General features: G+C 34.8%; 1 long non-coding RNA gene across 19 annotated transcripts in view; it reads left to right on the top strand.

Moving 5' to 3' along the window:
• The window catches only part of LOC102070473 (uncharacterized), a 131,043-nt gene that overhangs the window by 59,040 nt on the left and 57,190 nt on the right, over nt 1-14,813 (top strand). For 6 of the 19 annotated variants that reach the window (XR_012582594.1, XR_012582592.1, XR_012582609.1 and 3 more), the window contains one exon: nt 5,984-6,240. The exons of 10 other annotated variants lie outside the window; for them this stretch is intronic. This is a non-coding gene — a long non-coding RNA (uncharacterized LOC102070473). Of the gene's footprint in view, nt 1-2,524; nt 2,792-5,983; nt 6,241-11,859; nt 14,763-14,813 lie in introns of those variants that run through there. 3 more of the 19 variants (XR_012582600.1, XR_012582599.1, XR_012582605.1) reach the window with 3 other exon arrangements.

Here is a 14,813-nt window from a genome sequence, read left to right as displayed (position 1 = left end):
CCAAATTAGAAGGATTCTTGCCATGAACTTAACTTTCTGTGACATTGGGCAGAAAGTGTTTGGCACAGGCAAAATATTTTTCCAGGAGATTCTGACAAACCCAATTTTGGTGCTATTTTATAAGCAGTCCTGTGAGTACCTGTTCTTTGGAGATCTAAGGCCAGGGGTTTTCCCTGAAGAGCAGGAAAAGAAAGTGGCCCTTTATGCAAGAACACTGGTTCATTCAGGGGGAAATTAAATTAAATATCACAGGGAAGAGTGTCAGAGAGCCGGCTGGTGGGCACAGCAAAACCGGGAAAAGCAGCAGTGAAATAGCTTTTATCTGCCTCCACAATTAATGTTCGGGGAGGTAGAGTTAAATAATAGTTAAAAAATAATAGTTAAAAAATAATAGTTAAAAAATAATAGTTAAAAAATAATAGTTAAAAAATAATAGTTAAAAATAATAGTTAAAAAAAAATAGTTAAAAAAAAATAGTTAAAAAAAAATAGTTAAAAAAAATAGTTAAAAAAATAGTTAAAAAAATAGTTAAAAAAATAGTTAAAAAATAGTTAAAAAATAGTTAAAAAATAGTTAAAAAATAGTTAAAAAATAGTTAAAAATAGTTAAAAAATAGTTAGTTAAAAATAGTTAAAAAATAGTTAGTAAAAAAATATTTAAAAAATAGTTAGTTAAAAAATAGTTAAAAAATAGTTAAAAAATAGTTAAAAAATAGTTAAAAAATAGTTAAAAAATAGTTAAAAAATAGTTAAAAAATAGTTAGTTAAAAATAGTTAAAAAATAGTTAGTTAAAAATAGTTAAAAAATAGTTAGTTAAAAATAGTTAAAAAATAGTTAGTTAAAAATAGTTAAAAAATAGTTAGTAAAAAAATATTTAAAAAATAGTTAGTTTAAAAATAGTTTAAAAATAGTTTAAAAATAGTTTAAAAATAGTTTAAAAATAGTTTAAAAATAGTTAAAAAATAGTTAGTTAAAAAATAGCTAGTTAAAAAATAGTTAGTTAAAAAATAGTTAGTTAAAAAATAGTTAAAAAATAGTTAGTTAAAAAATAGTTAGTTAAAAAATAGTTAGTTAAAAAATAGTTAGTTAAAAAATAGTTAGTTAAAAAAAAAGTTAAAAAAATAGTTAAAAAAAATAGTTAAAAAAATAGTTAAAAAAAATAGTTAAAAAAAATAGTTAAAAAAATAGTTAAAAAAAATAGTTAAAAAAAATAGTTAAAAAAAATAGTTAAAAAAATAGTTAAAAAAAAAGTTAAAAAAAATAGTTAAAAAAATAGTTAAACAAAAATAGTTAAACAAAAATTAGTTAAACAAAAATAGTTAAACAAAAATTAGTTAAAAAAATAGTTTAAAAATAGTTAAAAAATAGTTTAGTTTAAAAATAGTTAAAAAATAAATAGTTAAAAAATAATTAAAAAATAAATAGTTAAAAATAAATAGTTAAAAAAAAGTTAAAAAATAAATAGTTAAAAAATAGTTAAAAAAATAAATAGTTAAAAAATAGTTAAAAAAATAAGTAGTTAAAAATAGTTAAAAAAATAAGTAGTTAAAAAATAGTTAAAAAAATAAGTAGTTAAAAAATAGTTAAAAAATAAATAGTTAAAAAATAGTTAAAAAAATAAATAGTTAAAAATAGTTAAAAAAATAAATAGTTAAAAATAGTTAAAAAAATAAATAGTTAAAAATAGTTAAAAAAATAAATAGTTAAAAAATAAATAGTTAAAAATAGTTAAAAAAATAAATAGTTAAAAAATAAACAGTTAAAAAATAGTTAAAAAATAAACAGTTAAAAAATAGTTTAAAAATAAATAGTTAAAAAATAAATAGTTAAAAAATAGTTAAAAAATAAACAGTTAAAAAATAGTTAAAAAATAAACAGTTAAAAAATAGTTAAAAAATAAATAGTTAAAAAATAGTTAAAAAAATAAACAGTTAAAAATAGTTAAAAAATAAACAGTTAAAAAATAAACAGTTAAAAAATAGTTAAAAAAATAAACAGTTAAAAATAGTTAAAAAAATAAACAGTTAAAAATAGTTAAAAAATAAACAGTTAAAAAAATAGTTAAAAAATAAACAGTTAAAAAAATAGTTAAAAAATAAACAGTTAAAAAATAGTTAAAAAATAAACAGTTAAAAAATAGTTAAAAAATAAACAGTTAAAAAATAGTTAAAAAAATAAACAGTTAAAAATAGTTAAAAAAATAAACAGTTAAAAAATAGTTTAAAAATAAGTAGTTAAAAATAGTTTAAAAATAGTTAAAAAAATAAATAGTTAAAAAATAGTTTAAAAAATAGTAAAAAATAGTTTAAAAAATAGTAAAAAATTGTTTAAAAAATAGTTTAAAAAATAGTTTAAAAAATAGTTTAAAAAATAGTTAAAAAAATAGTTAAAAATAGTTAAAAAATAGTTAAAAAATAGTTTAAAAAATAGTTTAAAAAATAGTTTAAAAAATAGTTAAAAAATAGTTAAAAAAATAGTTTTAAAATAGTTTAAAAATAGTTAAAAATAGTTTTAAGAAGTTAAAAATAATTTGGTTATTGTCACTAAAATTCTTGGTTTCCCTCTTTCAGAGCAGATTAGTTGATGGTGACCATGTCCCAGTAGGAAGGGCACTTTGGAAGCTCAGGCCGGTGTCCAGGATGAGCCTGAATTCCTCTTTCCCAGAGGATTTCCCTGCTGGCAGCAGCCTGCCCTCCCCAGGGCACGGGGGTGTGGGATGTGCCTTTCCTTGGTGACCTTGGATGGATTTTTCTTCCATGAACTCACCCAGGTCCTTCAGCAGACCAAGCAGGTGACCAGATTTTGTCATTTCATCATTCTATAAATGCAATGCCAACCTGGTTTTCTAACCCAGCACTGGAATTTTTCATCATGTCCCATCTTGCTACTTGCATTAAAGTCCAAACTCTGATTAATGGCATAAGAATTGTGATTGCTAAAATTGAATTTAATGTTCATTGAAAGAGCTGGAGCATGAAGAAATTGCTTTGTTTTGAGCTGCTACCAGAACATTCTAATTTTGAATTAGGGAATAACCCTTTCCAGTCATTATTTACACCTTTGTTTGGATAATTTTAATGGTTAATTTTGGACTGAGGCTATGGAGCAGATGCTCAGTGGTAGATATCAGAGTTATTTTTTAGCTTGTTGCCCCTCATTCCCTCAGGTATGTGGGAGATCTAACAAGGTCCTTTAGGTGCACCTCCCTCACATGAGGTACCTGCTGTACTGGTGTGCCACCAGATCATCTGATATCCAGAGAAAACCTTAAATTGGCTCCTGAATTCACGCCAGCTCTGAAATACTATAGTTCTGAAATACTATATATTCTCCTGCTTGCATCCTGCACTCTGTCCTTCAGCCCATCCATCCCTCAATTCCTTTCATCACTTGCAGAAGTTTATTTTTTCAACATAGAGAAGGGTCTTTTTTAAACAGCATCTTAAGATTTCCAAATCCCAGTTCAGAATTAAAAACCATAACAGCATTCTGGAGTAATTTTATGGCTCCTGATAGATTACAATTAGTGATCAAACTGTGCTGGTGCACTGCATTGTCAGGCAGATTTTATCTCTGGTAAACAGCTCTGTAATTAGGATTTCATGGATCACAATAAGTCCCAGATTTTACTTACACATTTTGAGGTTGATGTTTTCCTCCTTGTGTTATAAATTTATGTGAAAGTCTGGAGTTACAAGCAGAAAATTGAAACAGAAAATCAAATTTCCTAAGAATGCAGAGTCAGGTGTCAATCCCTGACTCAGGTGGGGAGGTTTTGACTCCCCCTTTGTGGTGATTCCATTTGCTCATTAGAAACTGTTTTTAGAAGTTGTTGGAAGTGCAGACCAGAATTTTCTCTGTGCATTTATTTTTCAAAGCTGACCGAATATATACATAAAGGTTTTCTTTTATTATTCCATGAGCTGCATTTTAATCCAGAGACTGTGGGGCATTTTATAGTTACATTATGGAAACAACAATTTCTTTTTATATTTTGTTTCATATTAGTATAATTACTGAAGCTCTTTAAACACCCAAGTATTAGAATTTCAAAGTCTCTTGTCTTTTGCAAAACACCAAGGACACCAAGAAAACTTTGAATGTAACATTTCTCCTGAAATGGAACTATGTATTTTTCTAAAGCACAGCACACTATTAAATGAACTTGCAATATTTTTGGGGATATTATGACAAAGTATGGACTATTCTAGATAAATTACTGACATACCAACAACTGAGACACTGAAATTCAGATTGCTTCTGAATATACAACTATTTTTAACCCATAAAGGCAGGGATTATGAAGGACAAATAGCCTTGCTTGACACTGTATCATCATAGGTTGCTCCTATTAGCTCTTCTAATAATTCATTGTTTTTCAAATGACACCTCAGACATTCACACCAATCACTCAGCTTGGCCAGCAAGGCTCATTTCTCATGTATGCACCAAAAAAACAGGAATTAAATTAGAAAGCTGTGCTAGCTAGGAAATGCTTCACTCACATGAGAATCTTGTAAAAGCAGCTCTCTGGTAAAAGAGAGCAGCAGCAAATCACAAAATAGATAATGAGTGATAATTTGCCATAAATGAATTGTAGGCTTCAGGAACATACTTAAAGAGAATTAGACGTTTGCAAGATTTTTAGAAAAATTAAATTACCTGAACACTCTTAGCTAGCCATGGGTGTTGGTTAAAAGGTGAAAATCAAGTGAATAATAATCACGATAATAATCAAGATGGATGATACTACTATTATTATTATCATTAATAATATAGTATATTAATATATTTTATTATATATTATTATCATTATAATTAAGTATTTAATAACTAAATATATTTATTACATAAATTATTATATTGTATCTTGTACTTTAATAATAATAATGATATTAATAATAAAATTGTCACCTCCTTGGGAGGGACAGGGATGAGTGATGCAGGTGACACTGACATTTCCTTCCTCAGGAAAATTAACCTGATATTTAAACCAGAACGTAGGTGAGACTTTACAGAAATTTCACTTTGCTCCCAGGATTCCTGCCTGCTCCAAACTAAACTCTGTCAGCCCCATTTTGTCTCTTTTGGCTTCTCTTAATGATTAAATAACACTTCATTATAATGGCTAATCTTTAAATTAATTCAATTCAATACTTACCATTTTACTTAAATCACAGAAAGGAGCAAAGGGGAAGAACATCAATATTTTAGCAGGCATAGAGTGCAGAAATTTCATAAATAAATGACCCATTGATACATAACAAATCCCTACAGACCATATCCTGTTGTACAGCCTTACAATTTAAATAATTGACTAAAAGAGCATTCCTAAAATAAAGCAAACTTGCTTAGAGGAGTTTAGATGCAGAGATGGAATAATTTTAAAAAACTACCAGAAGATATTTAATTTAAAAAGAAAATTTCTAGTGAGTGAGGTTTTACAGACACATTGAATTGTAGTCTAAAGTTTGTACAAATTAATATAGTACAAGACAAATTTCTTTGTGAAGTATTTTAATGTTAGGCTCAGTGTGGGAGAAAATTTATATCATACATTTTTAGTTTTCTAAAGAACTTCTATAAAGCTGAGAACGTTGTCTCATTTAAAGCAAAAATATTTTGTCACTTGGATATCTACTGATTCTGCATAGGAAAATCTTTTTTTACAGGAAACCAGGTAGGCTACAATTTTCTTTTTAATTCTTATTAGCCAGTGGTATTCACTTCTTTTGTAGTTGTCAAGTGTTTGGAAGAAACTCATTACTATTTACCTGGATTCACAGGAGCCTTTACATGATAAAAATGAAACACCTTTCAAAAGAGAAACTTTGAAGCTTTCACTTGTGACAAAGGTATCAAATAGAAGTTCTGTAGGAAATCTGACTTTTTGAAAAAAGCAAGTTTTATATATATTTTTTGTTTCGTTGGGTATTCTCTGTATCAGGATATAATTTCTTTCTTTTTAATGTTTCATCCCTAGAAGAAGAAACACGAACCACCTGTGCAAAACAAGAAAATCTACCATTCCCTATTCATCCTTAACAAATAAACCTGGGAAATTTTGGCAGGGAGCTTGAACAGCCCCCAGCTTGTCCCTGTGGGCAAACAGGGCTGGCAGCTCAGGAGGGAGGAACTGTACGGTTTGTCCCTGGGAAATCTGTTTGGAAAGCAAAGTACATTGGAACCACAGCGAATTTTCCTGCACTCCACAATTCAAGGCTCTTTGGATTATCCAAGGTAATAATGCACTGGTCAGGGAATAAATAACGCACTGGACAGGGAATAAATTATACACTGGGCATTTAGCTACAGAGAATAATAAATTGGACATTTTAGCACTCCAAATACTGAGGAGATTAGTGTAAATTCTCTACAGGGAATAATACACTGCGAATAATACACTGCGAATAATACACTGGGCATTTTAGCACTCCAAATATTGATGAGATTTATGTGAATTCTCACTGCTCTGGAGCATTTTTCACCTCCTAGTAAGAGTGTTAGAAAGGAGTAATCATTGAGTTTCTTTTGTGTAAAGAGAGTGCAGTTCCTGGAGAAACAGCTTTAAAGTCTTAGGTTGGAAGAGATCTCCAAGAGCATTGAGTCCAGTGTTTGATCTTGTATGGATTTGGATTTTGCACTGATCTCTGAGCTAAACTGAGCCCATCCCACTTCAACCCTGGTGTGCTCATCCCACCTCTATCTGTGGGTCCAGGTTTGTTCTTCACCAGAAAAATCCTGAGAACAAACCTCAACCCAGGAGAGGGATGGTCCACAGAGTGGGGACCATCTATCTCTGTGTTTATTAAATCTTTCCATCCATGTTATTGCCCCAGCAGAAGGCACAGTCTCTTTTTAGTTCTGTGAGGTCACAGGAAAAAGAAAACTCAGCTTCACAGGTGCATGTTATTAGACACACAAAGCACTTGTTAACAGAAAATATGAGATGGCTCACATTTATCAAAATTATCCCTGACGTTTCCTTTTGCTCAGCTGAAAACAATATTTTAAACTCCCAGAGCAACATGTAATGTGTGAGGGGGGAAAAAAAACCCTAAACTACAACCAGAGTTGTTTTTTTCTAAAGGACACCCAAAGGAATATGTGGTGAATAAGTTGTGCTTGTGGGAAAGACCAGAGTTGTCCAAAGTGCCGTGTTTCAGATGTGTTTATTACAATTATGTGGATTTTAAAATTGTTTATCTATATTTCTGATATACTGACAGCTAGGGACTCTCATACCTCTGAAAACATAAAAATCATAATCCTGATGTTCTGTTATTGACAAAATAACCATTGTGCCATGGACAAGGCAAACACAAATGGGGCCATTATTCTCCCATCTGTGGTTTCAGGCAAAAGCGCCTATTTTAGGGATGAACAATCCAACCCTGGTCAATTAGAGGTCCCTGACTAAAACTGCAAATAGAAGGGTGCTTTAGCCACAGTTTCAGGGATTGTTTTGTCTGTTAATTATTTACTTGAAAACTCTGCCTGAAAGACACTTTTCTCCTCCCTGGAGACTGCTATTGTGATGCTAATAAGTATCTGTACTTTGTTTGTGCGTTAATTGAACGCTGTCACTACAAAATTTAACTTGGATAGCTCATTCTCAAGATGATGTGTATCAATAAATAAAATATGGGACCTAAAACAAAAGCAGTTTTGCTTGCAGAGAAAGAGAGAAGACGAGCTTTAAAAAGAAGTCATTTAGTAATTGCATGATGCATTAAGGCTAATAAATCTGCTTAATTGTCACATTTGCCTTAAATTAATAATTTATATCAACATTTGGTGTGGGCAGATACGATGAATATTTTCATGTTGCGATAATCCTGGAAAGTGGCACTTTGAGCACTTTAAAAACCAATTAATTGCAAGTCCTGTCTGGTTTTACACATTTGTGGTCGTAACTGAATGAAGAAAGGTGAGAAAATGTCTCAGAAATTGGTAGGAAGGACATTAAAGCTGTTAAACCTTCCCAGGGCATTGATGGTGCTGATCAGGTGAGTTAATGGTGCCAGGCTGTGCCTGCAGCTGGGGCAGCTCATCAGCACCAGCTCCTCACCTGGAGAACTTCACCACCAATGGGTTTTGCTGTTTGCTGTGAGCTGGAGGGGACAGAAAATGGAGCAAAGCTGCTCCATCTGACCCCAGGGTGTGATTTGGGACTGGCTGAATCCTCTGCTGTCCCTCTGTCACACCTGGACCTCCCTGCTCCCACCTCCTGCTCTCACCTCAGACACTGCAGGGACTCACTCATATTTTTTAAATTCATTTTTTAAAATATGTTTACACATCATTTACCATAAAGTAAGTGCAGCGCTTCAGAAATAGTAATTTGTTTATCACGGGTTTAGTGGGAAAACCAGTTTGGAGCGGTTTGTGGGTTGCTGTGTCCCTTGGTGCTGGCCTAGGAAGCTCATGGCTCCTCTGCTGATGGCCTGACTCTTCTCCTGCTGTTCCCATCCTCCTCCACCTCACTTTACATCCTAATGCTGTACATCTGTTACTGGACAGATTGCACAAGATGAACATAAGGCACTCTTTTCCAGGGTCAGCTAAATTGCCAAGCTAGGTCCACTTAGGCTATTGAAATGTATGTTCAAAATTCCAGAAATTCTACTAATGACAGATATCTCTGTCATATTCTGCTGCATAATAATTACACTTACCCAGGCCGGTGTGAGATCAGAATAAAAACATTGTTTCAGTATCACGGATATACAGGTGTGAGTAAGGAATAAGTGTAATAATGTGGAGTTTCCTGTGATTTCAAAAATGGTGATTTTAAATGCTCATATTCAAATTTACTTTGTTTAGAGATGTTGGGAAGTTTGGAATGAGTTGTTTTGGAGTTTACAGGTCTTGAAGTGTCGCTTTTAAATGCTCTGGCTGTGTTTGAGGAGTCAGCAGATGTTAACAATCAGGAGAAGATAAAAAAGAAACTGGGGTACCTCTTGGCCCCACTGTTCTTTGTGTGTACATGTGTTTCCTGAGATTTTTCTTTTTTTTTAGCTGTGGGATTAGTGCAGAGTAACAAGGCACTGATTTGTCTTGGTTCTGCACTGCGGAGTCGGACAAGGAACTGTCGCAACACATGGCTTTCAAATGAGTTGATTGTAGACATATTGTCTGTCAGTCAAAACTACAATATTGTAATTAGAGCAGGCCCTGTGTCTCCATACGTGCTTCAGATGGCAATGAAATAATCTCAGGAGTGAGCTGTGGGGATGCTGCAGTGTGGATCAAAGCTTATTCCCTTCTCTACTGCAAATTTTAACTAATTCACAGTTGGAATTACTGAAAAAAATCATATTTTATCCTGTCATTCTTACAGAGTCTTTGTATTTCTGAAAGGTGAAGTGTAATATTACACAGGTGTAATATTTCTCAGGAACAATATATCAAATTAATGTGTTGGAAAACCCTGGGAAGCTCAAGGAAGTTCTCTCTATTTGTCGTGATTCCTGTGACTGACTCAGTTGGTCACTGCTTGAAATGGGATTTGGTGGTGATGCTGCAAAATTGATTTTTATATTTCAGTTCATTTACTAGAAGTCCATAGGATAAAGCTTACACAGGTCTATTCCATGGAGAGGAGGGATACTCAAAATTTTTGATGGAGTACAATAAGTATGTAAGAAAAAGGTATTGTTTGGATGCCCCAGGAAAAAAGCAAATGTGGGGAAGAGAGGGAATTCTGTTACCATAAAACAAAGCTCCCTTGTTACAAACATTGCATGTTTTATTCACTGATGTGTCACAAAAAGCAGATTTACTTCCAGGTTCTGCCTGCCTCAGGGTCCTGTGACAAGGGAGATGGAAGGAAGATGTTTCATTTAAATAAGGAAATCTTGTTTAAACAACTGGTAATAGATAAATAGGAATAATAGAAATTAGGACCAAAACAGCAGAGTGGCTCTGGTACAGCTGATGCTGGTGATGTCCTTGCTGGTCTGCAAAAAACTTACAGAAAATGAATGTTTACTGGGTATTGTATTCACCTGGAGGGGAGCCAAGGAGCTCCAGAAAAGACACACAAGATAAAAGTAAACCTTGAGAAGGGAAAAAATAATTTAAAAGAAAAGGAGGGGCACAGAAGGAGAATTGGGTTAGTCCCAGAGTTCCTCCCAGTTCACTAACTGGGATATTGTAAATTCTTTAGTTCTGTGAGCAGCCCAAATTCATGTCCTGGCCACAGTCAGTGGCACTGCTGATGAGTCAGACTTCTGATTTTGTGATTTACAGGAAAGTCATTTGAAAAGTAGTGCCATATGGGATGATGCTTGATTTGTAATTCTAGAAGTTAACAATTCAGTCTCCTGCAAATCCTGAGTCTGTCAGGGATTTCTCAAGTGATGTGCAGCATAGAAAATGTCCACTTTTATTTTTCTATTCTGATTTATTTTATACAAATCAGCCCTGGCTTTACTGGCAGAGGACATAAAAGAGCAGGGTGATACAAAGGAGGGAAAATTTGGTTCATTTTTGGCCAGCACAGCCATTCCCAGAGCTCTTCCCCAACACTACTCCATCCACTCCACACCAAAGCAATATTAATACATTTTTTTAAATCCTTGTGTAAATTTTATTTATCAATAGTACCATATTCTACATCTCTACATTCATCTACATAAGGAGTTCAACTGAATTTAACGCCTCTGTAATAAAATCCCTTTTTCTCTGTGGCAAGGCATGGCTAGGGCAAGATGTCTATCAACCATGGCAAGGAAGAGGAAATTTTGTTTTCTCCATAAATAAATGCATTATTTTCAAAAGGGTTTTTAGGCAGTCAATACTGCAATTTTTCCTGATTTTTTTTTTTTAAAAAGCACTTGAAAATTTCTTGTTTTATTTTAATGCACTTATTATAGTTAAGATTTTAGGTTTTTCTTGGCCTGATAATTGACTTGGAAATCCAGGTTCTTGTAACTGTCTTTTTCTTGGTGAGAAAGAATGCTCAGGCATTTTTAGACATTAATTTTGTATGAATAGGGATTCTTTAGCCCTGCACTTCCAAATTATATCTCATCTCTGGTACTCTAAAAGTATATTTGATATCAGAAAATAAAACTGTGACTGTGCCAGCGTGTGATGGCAGCAAAGCAGGGGGTGCATGGTGATGAGGAAATCTCCATCCCAGCCAAGCCTCAGCTCCCATGTTTGTTTTGTACAGATCTCTGTCTGCATGCTTAATTCAGCTGCCTAAAAATGGGATTTTGCACTGGGGAATGGCAGCCTGTGTCCCCAGCCTGGCTCAGGGTGTCCACATCCACAGCAAGAAGCAGCTGCTGCCCAATTTCCATTGCCCTCCCATCCCTGTGGGATTTGACTCTTGAGGAGATAAGGATGGGCTTGGCTGTTATCACCAGCGCTGATTGCTCCAGCCTGGGGCAGGGCTGGGTTTCAGGGCCTGTTCCAGCTGCTCCTTTGCTGTTTGCCAGGACTGACCCCTGGAAATGCCCCAGGAGCTCAGGGATGGGGCAGACCCTGCCACAGCAGCCCCAGCTCTTGCCAGAGCTTTCCCCAACCCTTTTCAGGAGACTTGGTGTCCGGTTTTCGGCTGTTTGAAGGGCCTGGAAGGGCCCGGGGTGGCCTTGGGGCAGCCCGCGTATCAAAGGACGAGAAGAGGCTTCAGTTCTTCTTTCGGTCTTTATGTTTATTAATTGTTTATCTAAAAGATTTTCTTTTGGCCCGACAGAGCTCTGCTCAGCAGCCAGCCATGAGCACACTCCCTGCCCTCCGGACAGTCACCTATCTTTATACCCAAAGTTACGTGTACAATATTTATCATTTTTCCCCAATACCATTTATTCTTATTGTCCGGTGCACTTTTAGTAATGACCAATCCCAAAGTGCCACCATCACCACAGAAAATGGAGGAGAAGAAGAAGAAGGACAGGACACGCCCCAATTCCTCCATCTTACTTCTCTAAACCCCCCTGTACAGAAATCCTAAACCCTGTGTCTCACCCTCTAATTAACCAATCCCTTCACCATTCACCCCGGTGAAACCCTCCTGTCCTCATACAGGTGTCGTCTCCTGTGTAGGATCAAAGTCCAGCCACCAGACACTTCTGGAACATTCCAGGACTCCCGAGCCCCCCAAGGGTGGTCTCAGTGACACCTCAGTCCTGAGGTGCTGAGATCCCACAACTTGGTAATTCTCTTTCTCTCTAATACACCTTAGAAGGTCACCCAATGACTCTGGGATTTTTTCTTTTTTCTTCCATATTTTTTTTCAATTTGATCATCATTGATTTCTTTGTCTTGTTTCTCATGGAGAAATTACCTCTGGCAATGCCAGGGCAGTGCAGGAAATCTCTGATACCCACATTGATGGTACAACCCCAGTGCCACCTTGGCACAGCACTGGTTGGTTGATTAATAATGCTGAGGGTAGAAATTGTAGGGGGGGAATCCTTGCCAATGCTTTAAAAGAAATCATATTTCCAACATTAATTATTTCAGTAAAATATTTGTGCTTTTCTCTCCTAAGTTCATATTTGGCTTAAGAGTTCCTGGCTTAGCTGACATCACTTCTTTCATTGCATCTTATCCATTAATACTTGTTCTTGCTGGGAATTAAGGTTTCTTCTCAATCTCAGCACAGAAATCTTACTTCAATTTCAAAGTGGACAAGAATTTAACTGGTTTTTAAAGTGTCTTTTTTCCTGCACAACTGTTTTTTCCAGCTCTCTTCAATTGGGCTCCATGTGATGGTTTTAGACATAACAGCTTCAGTTCGAGTTGCCTCCCTTCAAAGATTTGAAAATGTGCACAGATCCTGATCAACATAAATTAGCATGGCTCTGCCTTCTGTTATCAGTTATTCCAACTATATGAAACAATCTGTTTCTGTTTCAATATAAAATAAGATGGTGTGCACGTTTACAATACATAGCACTTGCAGACATAAGTGGGAATACCTGTTGAAGGGCCCTGTGAGTAAAGACAGCCTGTTAAGGATCTTTTTTATGCATGAGAGGAACATCCCTGCAGTCCCTGCGCTTGCAGGAACGTGTGGGACTGGTTTGGAATGCACAACAACATTTCTGCACTGTGGCATTGCCTTTTCCTCATTTATTTATATATTTTTTGCTGGGGGGTGAAAGGGTGAGGTGGTGATACCACATCATTAGAATCCATGGGAATTCTGACAATAATTCAAGGGATTCAGGACAAAGCTCACAGTGGAAAAACCACCAGTGGGAAGGCAGGAGCCAAGAAGTGTCTGCATGGTTTCCCTGCTATTGTCTGTCCCCTTTCCTCACAGAAGCCTTGGGAAAGGAGGTTGCTGCCAATATTATTAATCTTTATCTTGTGCTGGCACTTGGCTATCAGGATGTCTCTGACATTTGATGGGGTCTGGAACAAGCTCTTTTTTTTGTAATAGAATTTTTATGTCTCTGACTAGCCAAGGAAAGGAAGAATGAATTTTGTGAGCACGGAGTAAATATAAACCAGAGCTTTTATTCTTTTCCAAACATTATTTTGCCTTTATTTTTGCTTTATAGCTAAAGGATGTCAGCAGCTCAGAGCACACTTTTCCATCAATGTTCTTCACTCCAATGTCTGAAATCTCTGCTTCTGTCTGTGCCACACTTTTGCTGCTCCATGGGGTGAAATGTCACTGCCCACCAACTGAACACATGAAATACAAGAGAAATTGCACTTTCCTGAGATATCCTGCATCATCTGCTTTGACCTCATAAGAAACAACACATCTCCATTAACAGATTGTTTTAAAACAAAAGATGAACTATTTATAGTACTAATATAGAGAATATATCTATATAATAAACTCAACAGTCTTTGTTACAAGGTTTTCTACCTGAGCTCTGTTGGTAAATGAGTGCACAGAAGGATCTTGGAGTTTTAATTTTTTTTCCTACTCCATTTATTTTTATACCAGGCCCCACTGGAGGCACCTGGAATATTACAGTTAAAGGAAGCCACAAAAATTTGATTATGTTTAACAAATCATTGCTATGCAGTAACAAGGTAAATTGGGTCCATAGAAATAATTTTCCTAGCATTTAGGAAATCTGTTGATAGAGCAAAACACAAAAGAATAATCTGCAAGGTCTGTAATTTTGATGTTTTATAGTAGCTGAGGTATGTGAATAGATAAATTATCTACTGAGACATCAAAGGGAGGTATTTGTGAGTGGGCAGTGGCTTGGGAAAGAGGGAAGTGATTAGTGGAGTGCCACAGGAGATCAGTATTAGGACCAATTTTGTTCATTTTATAGGCCAATGGTCTGGAAAAAAGCAAAGACCATGCAGCCAGGGCATAGCACACACCTAGGTTCCTGTGTTGGGAGGCAGGCCGTGAAAAACAAGAGCAAAATTCAGAAAGATTCATCCAAGATTCAGACAGATAAGGAGCCATCATTTCAGTTGAGGGGATGTAAATTGTGTGGAAAGACTAAGGAAAAGAAGGGAAATCAGGTATGGAAAGACTGCAGGAGGATGTTGCTTCACTGGGAAGTGTGGGTTAAGGGAAATATTTGAAATAATTTAGTGATTTTTAATGTGAATGATTTGGTTTATTTATCTTTTTCAGTGAGGAAGACTGTTGGTTTAAACTCCATATATTTAAAAGCTTCTGTGAAAATTAGATTGAAATATTTTCCTAAAATCCAGTATTTTCAACTTCCAAGCTGATTAGTAGAATGAAGATCCTGGTGGTTCTCACCTGCTGTCTCACACAAACCCTGGGACCATGGAAATCAGATCATACTACAGAAAAGGTCAGAAGGAAGGAATGGCTCTAAAGGGAAAGCCTGGTGGAAAATATTGGA

Source organism: Zonotrichia albicollis, chromosome 14, assembly GCF_047830755.1.
Source record: "Zonotrichia albicollis isolate bZonAlb1 chromosome 14, bZonAlb1.hap1, whole genome shotgun sequence".
NCBI classification, from domain to species: domain Eukaryota; kingdom Metazoa; phylum Chordata; class Aves; order Passeriformes; family Passerellidae; genus Zonotrichia; species Zonotrichia albicollis.
The sequence above is the reverse complement of the archived record's forward strand: the minus strand, read 5'-3'. Positions and strand labels throughout refer to the sequence as shown.